Source organism: Zalophus californianus, chromosome 5 (genome assembly GCF_009762305.2).
Source record: "Zalophus californianus isolate mZalCal1 chromosome 5, mZalCal1.pri.v2, whole genome shotgun sequence".
Taxonomy (NCBI): domain Eukaryota; kingdom Metazoa; phylum Chordata; class Mammalia; order Carnivora; family Otariidae; genus Zalophus; species Zalophus californianus.
In genome coordinates this window covers 136322035-136338910 of record NC_045599.1, presented here as the reverse complement: position 1 = coordinate 136338910, position 16876 = coordinate 136322035, and the positions used below count along the sequence as shown (strand labels likewise).

At 37.6% G+C, this 16876-nt stretch overlaps 1 protein-coding gene across 2 annotated transcripts in view; it reads right to left on the bottom strand.

Annotated features, from left to right (window-relative positions):
• Positions 1-16876, bottom strand: part of CDH12 (cadherin 12) — a 1005284-nt gene that overhangs the window by 660489 nt on the left and 327919 nt on the right. For both annotated transcript variants that reach the window (XM_027605549.2, XM_027605548.2), the window contains one exon: positions 691-774. The gene's annotated coding sequence lies outside the window, so the exon portion shown is untranslated. The remainder of the gene's footprint in view (positions 1-690; positions 775-16876) is intronic.

The window sequence follows — 16876 nt, the reverse complement described above, 5'->3', positions numbered from 1 at the left end:
CTGATTGAGAACTGAGAATATGAAGCTTGTTTTGTCTAGAACCTAAGAACAGATGCTACAATTACCAAGCAGGGAGTGTCAAGGCAGTGCTTTAATTACTGTCTCCAGAAGGTTAACTATAAGGGTCTAAATCTCAGAGTTCCGATTCCTGCCATCAGCAAAGGAAAAGCGGCCTACAACTACCTGCCCAAGAAACAACTGAGCTAGACCCTGCCGAATAAATATTAATAAAGGCAAGAAAATTTGAGACAGTGTCTCTTTGTTTCCTGTGTCAGAGCTTCATCTGAAGTTTGTCTTTGAAACGAGACATATTCAACTGAACAAAAGGAATATCCACTAATTATGAGGGAGTAGGCAATGTGTCATAAAAATATAAAAGGAGAAAATGAATTTCTGTTCTTAAGGAGGCACATAGCCACTAGGTCTTCTCAAATCTGCATGTAAATTGAAACGGTGTGAGAAAAATTCAGTGAAGAAGCTTAAACAGATAGAATTCTTGCTAAAAGAAATGATTACTTAAGTTTTATGGTCATGCCATTTTTATGCCAACTGCCTATAAGTATATAAACATTTGAATATTTTTATTTCTCATAAATTTTTTAAAAGTAAAGTTTTTAAAAGAATTTGAATTTTTAATTATTTATTAAGAGGTTGAAAGATGTGTGTTAATGATAGTTAAATGTCACCTACCTTTGACAAGGCTGGCATCCTTTAAAACTCCAACAAGCTATTGACTTCCAAATGGACTGTATTCCCAAATAGAGTCAAACAGAGCTGCAAAAACAAACATACATAAAATTGTAATGTCAAAAAAAAATTATAATATATATTTATTTTAGAATATTTCACATTTACTTAAAAGCTGCAAAGATTGAGGTGCCTGGGTGGCTCAGATGGTTAAGCATCAGCCTCCGGCTCAAGTCATGATCCCAGGGTCCTGGGATCGAGTCCCACATTGGGCTCCTGGCTCAGCAGAAAGTCTGCTTCCCCCTCTCCCTCCACCTCTCCCCTGCTTATGCTCTTTCTCTCTATCTCTCTGTCTCAAATGAATAAATAAAATCTTAAGAAAAAATGCTGCAAAGATTTTTCAGAGTTCTCATAAACCCTACATCCAATTTCTTCTGTTGTTAGCATTTTATACTACAATGATTTGTCAGAACTTTTGATACATTGTGATATATGGACTCAAATGAATGAATATTGATACATTCTGATTTCATGAGTTTTTCTCCCAATGTCCTTTTTCTGTTCTGGATATCATATTGATTTTTGCCTTTATGTCTCCTCAGCCTTCTGCAGAAAGTGATAGGCTCTCAGATTTTCCTTGTTTTTGATGACCTTGAGTGTTTTGAAGAGTAATGATCAGACATTTACAGAATGTCTCTCAATTGGAATTTGCCTGATTTTGTTTCTCATGACTAGACCAGGGGGATGGATATCTAATATTTCTCATTAGACTGGGTTTTGGAGGAAGACCATATAAGGTAGTGTCATTCTCATAACTTCACACTGAGGATGCATGACACCAGCTTGACTTCTGTTCCTTTCCATAGGGTGCCTCCGGAAGCAAGTCAACAAACACAGACCACACTCAGGGGCAGGGAATTAAGTTCCACCTCCTTGAGGGGAAAATATCTGCGAGGTTTATTTGGAATTCTTCTGCAAGAAAGATTTTTCTGTTCTCCCAGTTTGTTTGCTTGTTTGTATATTCAATCATTCATTAATTCATTCAGAAATTTGTGTACAACAGTGTGAATTCATGGATATTTATTTTGTACTTTGTGTTATAATCCAATACTGCACCATTTATTTTGGTGCTCAAATAGTTCCAATGTGGGCCTTTGTGAACTCTTTCACTTGCTTTTGTGACCTTTTAACATACCATATAAATTTGTTGATTGAGCAGTCCTTATATTCTGGCACTCAGAGCAAATTCATGCTAATCTTATATATTTCTTGCCTCAGCCCTAGACTCAGCAATATTTCCAGGGATCCTGGTCCCTTGTACTGGTGAATGATTTAGAAACCACTATCTGGACACTAAGTATACTTGGTCCTATGGGAGGGCCATTGTTTCTAAGCCTTTTCTGTGGGCTGAACTGGGAAATATATGTATTAATATTGGTATGTATACACATATATTCATAAAAGTTTCTCTTAAGGAAAACACTATTTTATACTGATATCTCTGACCCTAATCACATAATATTTTTCAAATAAATAGTGTCTTAGGTTTAACAGAGTATAGTATTGAAAACGCATCTTACGTTTCTGTTGGAAATGTTCCTATCTGGGTAATATACCAGGAGTGACTCGAAAAAAGATGCTCACACAAGTTAGAAAATACATGTCTGGTGTCTGATTCTGAAGATTTTTTTTTAAGATTTTATTTATTTATTTGGGAGAGAGAGAGAGAGAACATGAGAAGGGGGAAGGTTAGAGGGAGAAGCAGATTACCCACTGAGCACGGAGACCAATGTGGCACTCAATCCTGGGACTCCAGGATCGTGACCTGAGCCAAAGGCAGACACTTAAAAAGACTGAGCCACCTAGGTGCCCTGAAGAATTTTTAAGACAGTCCATAAAACATTTATTGTCACTTATTCTTACTAAAGTTCATCATACTTAAAAAAATTAGCCTTTAACACCATGTGCACACAGCCATAGCTGCCTGATCTTTTAGTCAAGTGTCATACACTAAAACAATAAAAAGAGCATGTGGAAATATATATTATTTAATAAGAACTAATATATTTTCTTCTGCTGGTACATCCTATTACTATGCCCATGTTTCATGTTTTTTTTTTTTTAAGATTTTATTTATTTATTTGAGAGAGAGAGAATGAGAGATAGAGAGCACGAGAAGCAAGAGGGTCAGAGGGAGAAGCAGACTTCCTGCTGAGCAGGGAGCCTGATGTGGGACTCAATCCCGGGACTCCAGGATCATGACCCGAGCCGAAGGCAGTCGCTTAACCAACTGAACCACCCAGGCGCCCTCATGTTTTTTTTTTTTTTTTTAATATATTTGTTTATTTAAATAATCTCTACACCCAAAGCGGGGCTCGAACTCATAAGACCAAGATCAAGAGTAGCATGCTCTTCCAGCTGAGCCAGCCAGATGCTCCCAAAAAGCTCATTGTTTTTTCATTTGTTTGTTTGTTTTTAAGTAGGCTATCTATAGATGGTCTGTGATTTAGGACAGTCCAACTTATGATTTTTTTACCTTATGATGGTGTGAAAGTGATACACATTCAGTGGAAACCATATTTTGAATTCCGAATTTTGATATTTTATTGGACTAGCAAGATGTGTAGGAACGTCTCATGATGCTGGGCAATGGCTGCAAATGCAGGTCCCGGTCAGCCATCCAGTCATGATGGTAAACGAATGATACACCGGCCATCATTCTGTACCACACAGACATTGTATTTTTCACTTTCAGTACAGTTTTCAGTAGTTACATTAGATATTCAACACTTTATTATAAAATAGGCTTGGTGTTAGAGGATTTTGCCCAACTGTAGGCTAATGGAAGACTCTGAGTGTGTTTAAGATAGGCTAGGCTAATCTATGATGTTTTGTAGGTTAGGGTATTAAATGAATTTTTGACTTAAGATATTTTCAAATTGTATTGGGTTCATTAAAATGTTGCCCCAGAAGATCTGTATGTGATTGCTATTTGGGCAATCCAGGATAACCTCCCCATCTCAATATCCTTAACTTAATCACATCCACAAAGACCCTTTATTTCCATATAAGGTGAAATTCATAGGTTTCCTGAATTAGGATATGGCTATATTTTGTGAGGTTATTTTTCAGCCTACCACAGACCACCTTCCTATCTCCTTCCATAGAGGAGAAAACATTACTCGAATAAAACAATTTCCTCATGAGTCTATTTCACATAAGACAGTGTGTATAGCCCTGATAATACTAGAAATATAATCAAACACAATGAAATAATTTTAAAATATTGTTTAAGACAATATAGGACAGACACAATTTAATTATTTATTTGTTTATTTAGATTTTATTTATTTATTTGTCAAGGAGAAAGAGAGAGAGAGTGCGCACAAGCAGGGGGGATGGCAGGCACGTGGAGAAGCAGGCTCCCTCCTGAGCAAGGAGCCCGATGCACAACTCAATCCCAGAACCCTGGGATCATGACCTAAGCTGAAGGCAGATGGTTAACCAACTGAGCCACCCAGGCATCCCAGGACAGACATAATTTTAACTTGCTTAGAGATATAGATAGATATTATTTAGGTCTTTTTTTTAAAGATTTTTATTTATTCATTTGAGACACAGAGATACAGAGAGAGAGCATGAGCAGGGAGAGAGGCAGAGGCAGAAGGAGAAGCAGGCTCCTCGCTGAACCAGGAGCCCGATGTGGGGCTCGATCCCAGGACTCTGGGATCATGACCTGAGCCAAAGGCAGATGCTTAACCATCTGAGCCACCCAGGCACCCCTAGATAGATATTATTTAATAATGTAACTTAAATTGATTCTTTATCTTCCTTGTAGACTAGGACCATTGATAACCTACAACTGTATTGTGCTTCAGTGAATAAAGTTACAGGACTGAAGTTTCAGAATTATGACTCCAATAATCTTTAGAAAAATCCTAATTAAGTAAAGCTTTAGGCAATTTTTAAAGGAAACACCTAATAAATTCTAATGTATACTGCGTTCATAAATTATTACTACTGGTACAAAATATCTTATGCCTGGTCAATTTTTAAGGAAACTTGACAGAAGAAAGGAACTGGCAATAAAGTAAGAGGATGATGAGTCAGGAAATTATCCAAGACAAATAAAAGCATGAATGGTTTCACTGAGGTTTAAATTCCAGCTCTGTTAAGGGTATCCAGACCTCAGGCTATATGAACTAAGGGAACTAGGAATGAGACACTTGTATGCAATGGGTACTAAAATGGTTGCCCCATCTATGGAATAGGAACTAGAAAAACTTCTGAACATCAGTTCTGTGTAGTTGCACCAATACTAGTTGCTCACCAGGAATCACAGAGACAGGTCATTATTAAGAAAGCAGATGGTAAGCATGGACTTCGTGGGTATATGAGGTCCAGATTCACACACATGTTTGGAATGGGGACCCCAACCCAAATTATTATGGCACCGGTGAAACCATCAGAGTCTCAGGTGAGCAAACACAAAAATGTCTTTAAGGTATTCTTTCATAATCTAAGGAATGAGACTCCCGTAGTAGGGAAAAAATAGTAAAAGAAAGCAAAACACATGAATGAACATCGGCTGAAGCGATGAAATGGAAAATTTGTTTCTGAAGAACTAGAAATAATAGAACATTTTGGAAAAGATACATATTTAAAGTTTTCAGAGTTAAAGGAAGAAAGAAAAATTGTTTCTTTTATCAGATCATACACAAAAATAACTTTCAGCTGTGTAGGGAAATAAAAGCTTAAAAATATAAAAGAAAATATGGAACATATTTTTATGAAATAGGAATAAAAATTTTCTTTAAACAAAAGTGTTAAAAGCACAAAGCAAAATAATGACAAATTTTAATTAAAATTAATGTATTCAAAATTGAACTTCACAAACAAAAGGAAGCTATGCTAGCGATTGTGGAAGGTATTTGCAATTTGAAACTAAGTTTAGAGTATAGATAACGTAAGAATTTCAGTAGTCAAAAAAATATTGAACTTATAAGGTTTGTATGTTGAGTATGTATGATGTTAGATAAGGCAAGTCAAGTTTTCTTTATTATATCATCATCATGATTAAGAATAATATATCTAACTTAGTCAAGAGGAACAATCACAAAAACAGATCAGTATTACTAAGATGAGTTATGAGTACCTAAATATTTGAAAACACAGTAGGGCAGTACCATGCACTTTAAGAAAAAAGGAGAACACTAGAGTCAGGAAAAATGTACTTAGTAAAGGCTCTTAGGTGACAAATCAAGAAGACCATATACCCATTTTACTAGTAATGAGGAAATGTGTCCTTCTACCTGCTTCTGGCATAAAGATAAATCCTCTTATCAGTAGCTAACCTACTTCATTGCAGGGTAGTGATCGAGATGTACAGCAATGAAAATAAATGATACCAGGGCACCTGGGTGGCTCAGTCGTTAAGCGTCTGCCTTCGGCTCAGGTCATGATCCCAGGGTCCTGGGATCGAGTCCCACATCGGGCTCCCTGCTCAGCGGGAAGCCTGCTTCTCCCGCTCCCACTTCCCCTGCTTGTGTTCCTGCTCTCGCTATTTCTCTCTGTCAAATAAATAAATAAAATCTTTAAAAAAAAAGAAAATAAATGATACCAGAAAAACATAAGCTGAGGGAAGAGTGAAAAAAACAAACAAACAAACCAACAAAACAGGTCGGACGTGGACTTCAGAAAGACCCAGGGGTCTACAAGAGCACAATTCATGAGGCCATCTCAGCTAAGGTAGGAAAACCTAGAACTACTATCAGCTGAGGACAAGTAGTTACCAAATGTTGGGTGACAGGACTCACTGCAAAAATTGGAACTTGGACAAAGACATATGTCTTATTTCCAATGCCCCTACCCAAGTGAAAAAAAATGATTTAAAAAGAGGTAAAACCTATATTATGCCAGATAGTGATGAAAGGGATAGAGACAAATCTCTGCCAAAATATGAGATGTGTCTATTTTACAAATAAGCCTAAGATACTTGTAATAATTATCTTCCCAAAAAATGTTATGATAAAAAACAGGTAGAATACTCTGATAAAATCCCACTAATATCTTACAAATTAAAAGACTGAAGAACTGAGGTGCATCTGTGGAGCACTGTACTTAGAAATTCTTTAAAGACTTTGTTTCCAGAACTTTCAAAGCACTATGAGGTCCACCAATAAACCACAGCCAAACCAATGGGACATCTGCTGGTGGCCAAGTTCTCTCCTGATACAGCCATTACTCAGGAAGGAGGCCCAATTAAATAGAAAACCATATGTGTAAGGTTGGCTGATGCAAAAAAGAAAGAAAGAAAGAAAGAAAAAGACAGGTTTTCTCCTATAGGCACTCTCCAGGACCTTGAGGTTTCCCTACACCCATGGAATAATGAGTATGAGGATGGATATCATAGTCACCAGCATTCTAACTTCAGATCATGTACCACTGAAGTACCACCCACGTTTCAAAGAACATACTGACTTTTGCAATATATATTTGGCTTGATTTGAAATCTCTGTATTCAAAATACATGAAAAGTTCTGAGAAAGAATCAGTAATCATAAGAACATATAAAGAAAAACAACGTGTTAAAGAAATAAATGAAGGGATGTTTTCAAATGACAAGAGTATTTTCACTCAATAAATTTAAAGAGACTAATAGGCCAAGTTAAAAAAGATAAATCATTAAAAGAACAGAATAGGATAAAAATAGGTCTGTCTGAATTAAGGTAACTGATAGTATCATAACATTTAAAATAACATTAAGGATTTCCCATAAAATGGAGGAATAGAAATTTTACTGTAATATATGAACACGTTAGTAAAACAAAAACAAAAACAAAAACAATGATAATGCACACAGAAACAAACGCATTTTTAAATGAATGGATGAATCTGAAAGAAAGTAAAAGAAGTGTTTCAAGTGAGGAGCAAAGCTGGAGGACAAGTATGGGGAGGTAAGTTAGTATGGTAGACAAGAGATTAATTAAGTCTCTAAGAAGCTGGCAGCCCAAGTGTTCTGTGAATGAAGGCTCTGAAGTGGCAGAGTTAGAGGCGAATTAGAGAAAACTGCAGAAAATGGAGTCCAGGAAGGCTAAACCTTTGAAAAAACAATGGCTTCACTAAACTAGGAAACAAAGATGCTTTATATTTGTTCTGGAGATATTAAAAAAAAAAAATTCTGCTCTGAGGATGTGTGACTGATGGCAGGCTCTCATTTGAGTTTGAAGAATTCATTTACATTATTTGATTCAAAATCAACTTTTACATCAAAATTTGAATTTGAAGTGGATTGGGGAGTATAACACCTTCCAGATGACAATAAATCCCTGCAGAAAAGAACTCACAACTTACACCACAGAGAAATCTTGAAGGTTGAATTACAACAAATATAATGGGTTCTGGTCTAAAATCTCAAAACATAATGGGTACCCTATATAATTCAATAAGATAAAAAGATAAGAAAAAGAAACAGCAGAGATAGGCTCATAAAAGAGGAACCCTAAAAGTATTTGGAGATGAGACTGTATTTTACTCTAAAAGCTCAAAGGTTCATCCATCAAATCATCCATTGAAAATTTACAATTAATAAAAGATTTTAGGAAACTTTCTGAACAATGTTTAGATAATTGCATTGCAATAGACCTGCAACAAGAGTTAAAAAGTGCAATTTAAAAATCATTTATCTTGTAAGTATTCATTAAATGGCTAAAAATAAATTTAACAAAAAAGGTGTGACACCTTTGTTTAATTAATTAATTAAACAAGGAGGTCATTAGCCTGATGTGGCTCTATGTGAGCAAACCAAAAACGAAGCCTATGAATGCCTCAAGGTTAAGAAATTGAAGCCAAAGGACAACCAATGACCAACAGCCAACGAGCTTAAGCTACTGCCAATCAGGTAATGTCCTTTCTTTTCTTCTGCACTTTCTCTGTTAAAGTCTCTCCCTTTGCTCTTGCTGACAGATTGCTCCTAACGACTTCTGGTTTGGCGCTGCCAAGCTTGAAGCAACTTTTGCTCCAATAAACTCTTAAAATTTTTAATATGCCTCAATTTGTCTTTTAAAATCTTTATTGATGTAGGGCGCCTGGGTGGCTCAGTTGGTTAAGCAACTGCCTTCGGCTCAGGTCATGATCCCGGAGTCCCGGGATCGAGTCCCGCATCGGGCTCCCTGCTCAGTAACGAGTCTGCTTCTCCCTCTGACCCTCTTCCCTCTCATGCTGTTTCTCTCTCTCTCTCTCTCTCTCAAATAAATAAAATCTTTAAAAAAATAAAAAAATAAAAATAAATAAAAATAAAAATAAAAATTTGTTTTCATGTCTATAGAATGTAAATTCTATACTTTAGAATTATCACTCTGATAACAAAGTCACATTTTACTCACCCAAAAATCCTTATACTCACAGTGAGTTTAAAATATTTACAAAATGAAGTTAACTTTATCAACCAGGAAACTACAGAAAAAAAATGTTATAGCAAATTTTTCTTCCACATGTGGAAGGAAATCACATTATTAAAATTAAAGCTCCTCTTTTTTTTTAAGATTATTTATTTATTTATTTATTTGACAGAGAGGGAGAAACAGCATGAGAGGGGAGAGAGTCAGAGGGAGAACCACGCTCCCCGCTGAGCTGGGAGCCCGATGCGGGACTCAATCCCAGGACTCCAGGATCATGACCTGAGCCAAAGGCAGTTGCTTAACCAACTGAGCCACCCAGGCGCCCTAAAGCTCCTCTTTAAAACTAGAAACTTAACCACAGGACTAACAAACTTAAACTCCATTAAATTACTGATATTGAATCTATATTTTATAGCTTACATATTAGGAAACTCGTTAAAGCTAGAATTTTTGTACCTTTTTTTTCTAACAATAAATTAGTAACATTAGAATTTCAGGACATAGGCATTCTTGATATTTCATTAAAAGAACAAAAAGCAGTTTTGGGGTGGAGTCTTTTGGGTTTTCCACATAAAGTATCATATCATCTAAAAAGAGTGAGAGTTTGACTTCCTCTTTGCCGATTTGGATGCCTTTGATTTCTTTTTGTTGTCTGATTGCTGTGGCTAGGACTACTAATACTATGTTGAATAGCAGTGGTGAAAGTGGACATCCCTGCCATGTTCCTGAACTTAGGGGAAAAGCTCTCAGCTTTTCCCCATTGAGAATGATATTCGCTGTAGGTTTTTCGTAGATAGCTTTTATGATATTGAGGTATGTACCCTCTATCCCTATACTCTGAAGAGTTTTGATCAAGAAAGGATGCTGTACTTTGTCAAATGCTTTTTCTGCATCTATTGAGAGGATCATATGATTCTTGTTCTTTCTTTTGTTAATGTAGTGTATCACGTTGATTGATTTGCGGATGTTGAACCAGCCTTGCAGCCCAGGGATACATCCCACTTGGTCGTGGTGAATAATCCTTTTAATGTACTGTTGGATCCTATTGGCTAGTATTTTGGTGAGAATTTTTGCATCCATGTTCATCAAGGATATTGGTCTGTAATTCTCCTTTTTGATGGGATCTTTGTCTGGTTTTGGGATCAAGGTAATGGTGGCCCCATAAAATGAATTTGGAAGTTTTCCTTCCATTTCTATTTTTTGGAACAGTTTCAGGAGAACAGGTATTAATTCTTCTTTAAATGTCTGATAGAATTCCCCTGGGAAGCCATCTGGCCCCACCCCAAAACTGCTAGAACTCATACAGGAATTCAGTCAAGTAGCAGCTATAAAATCAATGCACAGAAATCAGTGGCATTCCTATACACCAACAACAAGACAGAAGAGAGACAAATCAAGGAGTCGATCCCATTCACAATTGCACCCAAAACCATAAGATACCTAGGAATAAATTTAACCAAAGAGGCAAAGGATCTGTACTCAGAAAACTATAAAATACTCAGGAAAGAAATTGAAGAAGACACAAAGAAATGGAAACACGTTCCATGCTCATGGATTGGGAGAACCAACACTGTGAAGATGTCAATGCTACATAGAGCAATCTACACATTCAATGCAATCCCCATCAAAATACCATCCACTTTTTTCAAAGAAATGGAACAAATAATCCTAAAATTTGTATGGAACCAGAAGAGACCCCGAATAGCCAGAGGAATATTGAAAAAGAAAAGCAAAGCTGGCGGCATCACAATTCCGGACTTCCAGCTCTATTACAAAGCTGTCATCATCAAGACAGTATGGTACAGGCACAAAAACAGACACATAGATCAATGGAACAGAATCGAGAGCCCAGAAATGGACCCTCAACTCTATGGTCAACTTATCTTTGACAAAGCAGGAAAGAATGTCCAATGGAAAAAAGACAGTCTCTTCAACAAATGGTGTTGGGAAAATTGGACAGCCACATGCAGAAGAATGAAACTGGACCATTTCCTTACACCACACACAAAAATAGACTCCAAATGGTTGAAAGACCTAAACGTGAGACAGGAGCCCATCAAAATCCTAAAGGAGAACACAGGTAGCAACCTCTTCAACTTCAGCCACAGCAACTTCTTCCTAGAAACATCACCAAAGGCACGGGAAGCCAGGGCAAAAATGAACTATTGGGATTTCATGAAGATAAAAAGCTTTTGCACAGCAAAAGAAACAGTCCACAAAACCAAAAGACAACCGAGAGAATGGGAGAAAATATTTGCAAATGACATATCAGATAAAGGGCTAGTATCCAAAATCTATAAAGAACTTATCAAACTCAACACCCAAAGAACAAATAATCCAATCAAGAAATGGGCAGAAGACATGAACAGACATTTTTCCAAAGAAGACATCCAAATGGCCAACAGGCACATGAAAAAGTGCTCAACATTGCTCGGGATCAGGGAAATCGAAATCAAAACCTCAATGAGATACCACCTCACACCCGTCAGAATGGCTAAAATTAACAAGTCAGGGAATGACAGATGTTGGCGGGGATGTGGAGAAAGGGGAACCCTCCTACACTGTTGGTGGGAATGCAAGCTGGTGCCACCCCTCTGGAAAACAGTATGGAGGTTCCTCAAACAGTTGAAATTAGAGCTACCATTCGATCCAGCAATTGCACTACTGGGTATTTACCCCAAAGATACAAATGTAGGGACCCGAAGGGGTACATGCACCCCAATGTTTATAGCAGCAATGTCCACAATAGCCAAACTGTGGAAAGAGCCAAGATGTCCATCGACAGATGAATGGATAAAGACGATGTGGTATATATACACAATGGAATTTATGCAGCCATCAAAAGGAATGAGATCTTGCCATTTGCAATGACGTGGATGGAACTGGAGGGTGTTATGCTGAGTGAAATAAGTCAATCAGAGAAAGACATGTATCATATGACCTCACTGATATGAGGAATTCTTAATCTCAGGAACAAACTGAGGGTTGCTGGAGTGGTCGGGGGTGGGAGGGATGGGGTGGCTGGGTGATAGACATTGGGGAGGGTATGTGCTACAGTGAGCGCTGTGAATTGTGTAAGACTGTTGAATCACAGATCTGTACTTCTGAAACAAATAACGCAACATATTTTAAGAAAAAAGAAAAAGAAGAAGATAGCAGGAGAGGAAGCATGAAGGGGAGTAAGTCAGAGGGGGAGACGAACCAGGAGAGATGATGGACTCTGAAAAACAAACTGAGGTTTCTAGAGGGGAGGAGGGTGGGGGGATGGGTTAGCCTGGTGATGGGTATTAAAGAGGGCACATTCTGCATGGAGCACTGGGTGTTATGAACAAACAATGAATCATGGAACACTACACCAAAACAAATGATATAATATATGGTGATTAACATAACAATAAAAAATTTAAAAAAAAAAGAACAAACATCTCTAGGGGCGCCTGGGTGGCTCAGTCAGTCAAACGGCCAAATCTAACTTTTGGCTCAGGTCATGATCTCAGGGTCATGGGATCGAGCCCCACATGGGGCTCTGCACTCAGCATGGGTCTGCTTGTCCCTCTTCCTGCTCCTCCCTTAGATGCACACAAGTGTGCACTCTCTCTCTCTCTCTCTCTCTAATTTTTTTTAATCTAAGAAAGAAGAAATGATCTAGAGTTTCTAGTTTTATTACTTGTGCTTCTCAAAATCTTAAGTTTCCTAATTGTCAGTATAAATGCATTTATTCAAAATGGCAATCTGAATTTTCATCTCAAGTTAGTGTATCTCTTATGTTTTGTGCATATGTGTTTGTGGAAGTTTTGTCATCTTTGAAACTGCATATATATAGAATCATATATTAAAAGTTTATTGAACTGCACAGTACAATACCACCCTTGTTTTTCTCTGTTATTCAAGAAGAAAAAAGCAGAGAGAGGGAAAGGGAAAAAGAGACAGAGTAGGTTCATTTTTTGTTTTGCTTTGTTTTGTTTTCCATGCTTTATTTCCAGTACTTATTCTATTATTCATTTAGCAAACTGTTGAGAATAGAGTAGATACCAAATAGGAAAATAAATTAGATATCATTTCTGTCCTGAGAAAATGTACAAAATTGAAGATAAAACTGATAAATTGGCAAATGTTTGAAATAAAATATTGCAAGTCATATAAAAGAAGTTCTATAGAGATACAAAGATGCAGAAATTAACAGACACAGCAAAGAGAATTAGGTTTTTCACAAATGTTTAAAAATTTAAAGTAGATCTTGGAGGATAAATAGGATTTTTCAAGAAAAGAAAAAAATGAGAGGTGTTTCAGAAGGAAGGAATCAAGGTAGTCAAAAGTGTAGATAGAGGTCAATGAGATCTGGGGAATAAACCCCCTTTGCGCATGGTTTTAAAATAAATAACCTGCTGAAACATTACAAAAAGTAGTGGCCAGCAAAGCCACGTCAAAATAAGATATATGTGTCTGCTGCTATAGATTGTGAAGGACACTAGATCATTAGTTTTTCTTCTTAAGCCCTTACCCCATCCAGTTGTGATACCACAATATAGAAGTTAATGATCCTTGTCTCTAGCCTCTCTCTCTCTCTCTCTCCTTGTCCTTTATTTCTCTACTTTCATTTTACTAGAAACTAAGCAAAGATGATTCTTTCTTGGTTCATAATCAAGCATTTGGGTGCTAGGATAGAGAATATCTCAAGACTTTATAGATAAATGCCATTACAAGTTCTTGGCCTCTGACCTCAGCTGGGCCCGCCATGCCTCCTAGCATCTTTCCTCAACTTTCATGATCATTCCCTACACCAGCTCTTTACAGTTACCTCTAGGGTGTATACAGGGTCCAGGCAGCTCATTTCATGGGCCTAAAAGCTGTTCTGCAAAATCTATGGGCTCATCTGAGGTACAGTGATTTATTGATAACGCTTGAGAATAAAGGTAAAGAGGTACCGCAGTATTTGTTTATTTCCAAAACAGTGCATGTGATTCCCAGTGTCCAAGCACTATTTCTTCATCTTCAGGTCCAAGAACCATCTCTGCATCCTTTACTCAGATGCACCATTTACTGGCTAGTTTCCCATGTTCTGCCACAATAGTATTATCACTCACAATGGTTCCTTGGAGTCCATTTCTTGCCTCTGCAGTTTCCTAATTCTACGTACTTAATAAAGTTTGTATCTTTACTACCCATTGTATTGTCCATGAATATTGACTTTCAGTTACTCTTTCAAAACTTGTGTCTGTACTTTGATACTGAAAACAATGAATACAACTCTTTCCTAGATTAGGTAGAAGAAATGTTAAAGATTTTTCTGGACACGTTAAGTTGGTGCTTGGAATTTTATAGCATAATGTAGAAGGAGACATATTCCAAGCATGCCTTTTCTTGGACTAGTAATCCATAATCCTTGAACTCTTAGAATGTGATCTTTTGAGTGTTGACCTCATCCCTGACTCCTCACCTGGCCACCACGTGAGATGGGAGGATAGGCAGAGACTAAAGCAGAGCAAGAAGAGCATTCTCATTGGGACAAGGCATGCCTGTCCCTTGTTCAATACAGCACAAGACTAACCCTAAATAACATGAGTCATCCCATTGACTGGAAGCAAGAGAAAATAAATACTGTTGTGATTACTAAGTAATGGTCTTCAGAAGCCTTTGTGGAGAACAGGCTCAGTCAACCCTGGAGGACTTCCTGCCATGAGGCCCGGACCTCAACTTGCATAGGGTGACCTTCCTCGGTGCTGATCTCCAGGGACACACTCTGCCAAGATGGCTTTACCAGTACCAGCTATTCCATGTTAGCCAGAGGGAGACAAAAGATTACGAGGTTGACGCTTTCACAACAGGGTCGTATGTGGGACAAGACTGCTGTGCCCTGTCCTGACATACTATCAGCCTTGGAGGAGGCACTGGAGGGAGGCCCCATGAGGCACAGGGCTAAGGGCAGGGACCCCTGTCCAAGGCCAAGTGTTATACTGCTCCACTGAACCTATCTACATTTTCTTTTAAGTATCTATCTCTTCATTACCATTTTTTCCCCTCCAGATCATGTCAATTTCTTTCTTTTTTTTTAAGATTTTATTTATTTATTCGACAGATAGAGACATAGCGAGAGAGGGAACACAAGCAGGGGGTAGTGGGAGAGGGAGAAGCAGGCTTCCTGCCGAGCAGGGAGCCTGATATGGGGCTTTATCCCAGGACCCTGAGATCATGACCTGAGCCGAAGGCAGACGGCTTAACGACTGAGCCACCCAGGCGCCCGAGATCATGACAATTTCTACTCTAGCATGAACACTGAAGACATACAGTGGGATTCTCTCATGTTACCAACATTCATCTCCAATTTATAGACTTCTCTGTATCCATATTCATTTTTAATTAACTCTGTCAATCTATGGTAATTGTTAACTTTGGAGCCAGAATGATAGAATGCCTCAAGGCACAGTGTCTAATGTTTCATGGAATCACTGTTTTACTGCAAAGAGAATGGATGTACTATCTAGTTCATGGAGTTGTGTTGAGATTTAAATGCTGTGTGTGTGTGTGTGTGTGTGTGTGTGTGTGTGTGTGTGTGTGTAAATTACAGCTCCTGGAATATAGCACACACAATACATTATATAGAGGTAGTATATTTGTGCTTATACAATGATAGGCATGCAGTTTTTTTCTTTTTCGACTTAAGAAATATAAAAATCATACTTTGTTAAAGTTTACCTTCTATGATGAAAAAGAGCTAAAACAAAAGAAAACTAAATTACATTTTAGCTATGAGATTTGAGAGCAGAAATAGGAGTCTGTCTATAGATTAAAGAAGAGCACTTGAGGGCGCCTGGGTGGCTTAGTCGTTAAGCGTTGCCTTTGGCTCTCAGGTCATGATCCCAGAGTCCTGGGATAGAGCCCGGCATCGGGCTCCCTGATCCATGGGAAGCCTGCTTCTCCCTCTGCTTGTGTTCCCTCTCTCACTGTGTCTCTCTCTGTCAAATAAATAAATAAAATCTTAAAAAAAAAAAGAGCACTTGAGCAAGCTCCTGCATGAGGAAGGAAACTTTTGCAGTCCCAGCCAGAACTAGCTCAAGAGAAAAGCAAAAAATACTACGTGAATAAAGATGATGATATTTATCATTCACTTAATTACAAATAATAATTATTTATATTTATCTAAGTTGATTTGCATTGATATGATGGAAACTTACGTTTCCACAACACAGATTGGGACATACTTCCATACGTGGACAGGTATGGATAAATATGCATGTGGCTTTTTGTAATGAACCAGGTTTTGCTCTTCAGAAGTCCTCATTATGCATAAGGACTTCCATTATAAGGAATCCATGAAATATGTTAGAACTAACTAACTCTAAGAACAATTATGGAGGGGCCATTAAAACCAATATACATTTTATTACATGCATTCTTGTATGGATAACACAGTCATGTGGTCTCACTAATTCAAACTGGCTTAAAGCATAGAAAGAAATATGGAGTTGTATTTACTGGAACATGAGATAAAAGACACCATGTACAAAGGTGTGTAGGAGCTCAATACCTAAGGGTTTTAATTAATGATGTCAACTCAAGGGGAAGTAGAACGTAGCCCTTCAGTGATCCTAAAATTTAGCAAAGGGACTTCTTGGTCAATGTTTTAGAAGGACAATGTAGTCATTTGTCAATAATGATATCTGTGACTAAGACATATAATATAATATCTGGCAGCTAGACATGAACTAAATTAAAAGGACCATCCGTTTATTTTATTATAGGTACACATAAATATATCGCACTTGGTTTGGGTTAATTATTTGTTGTGCAAT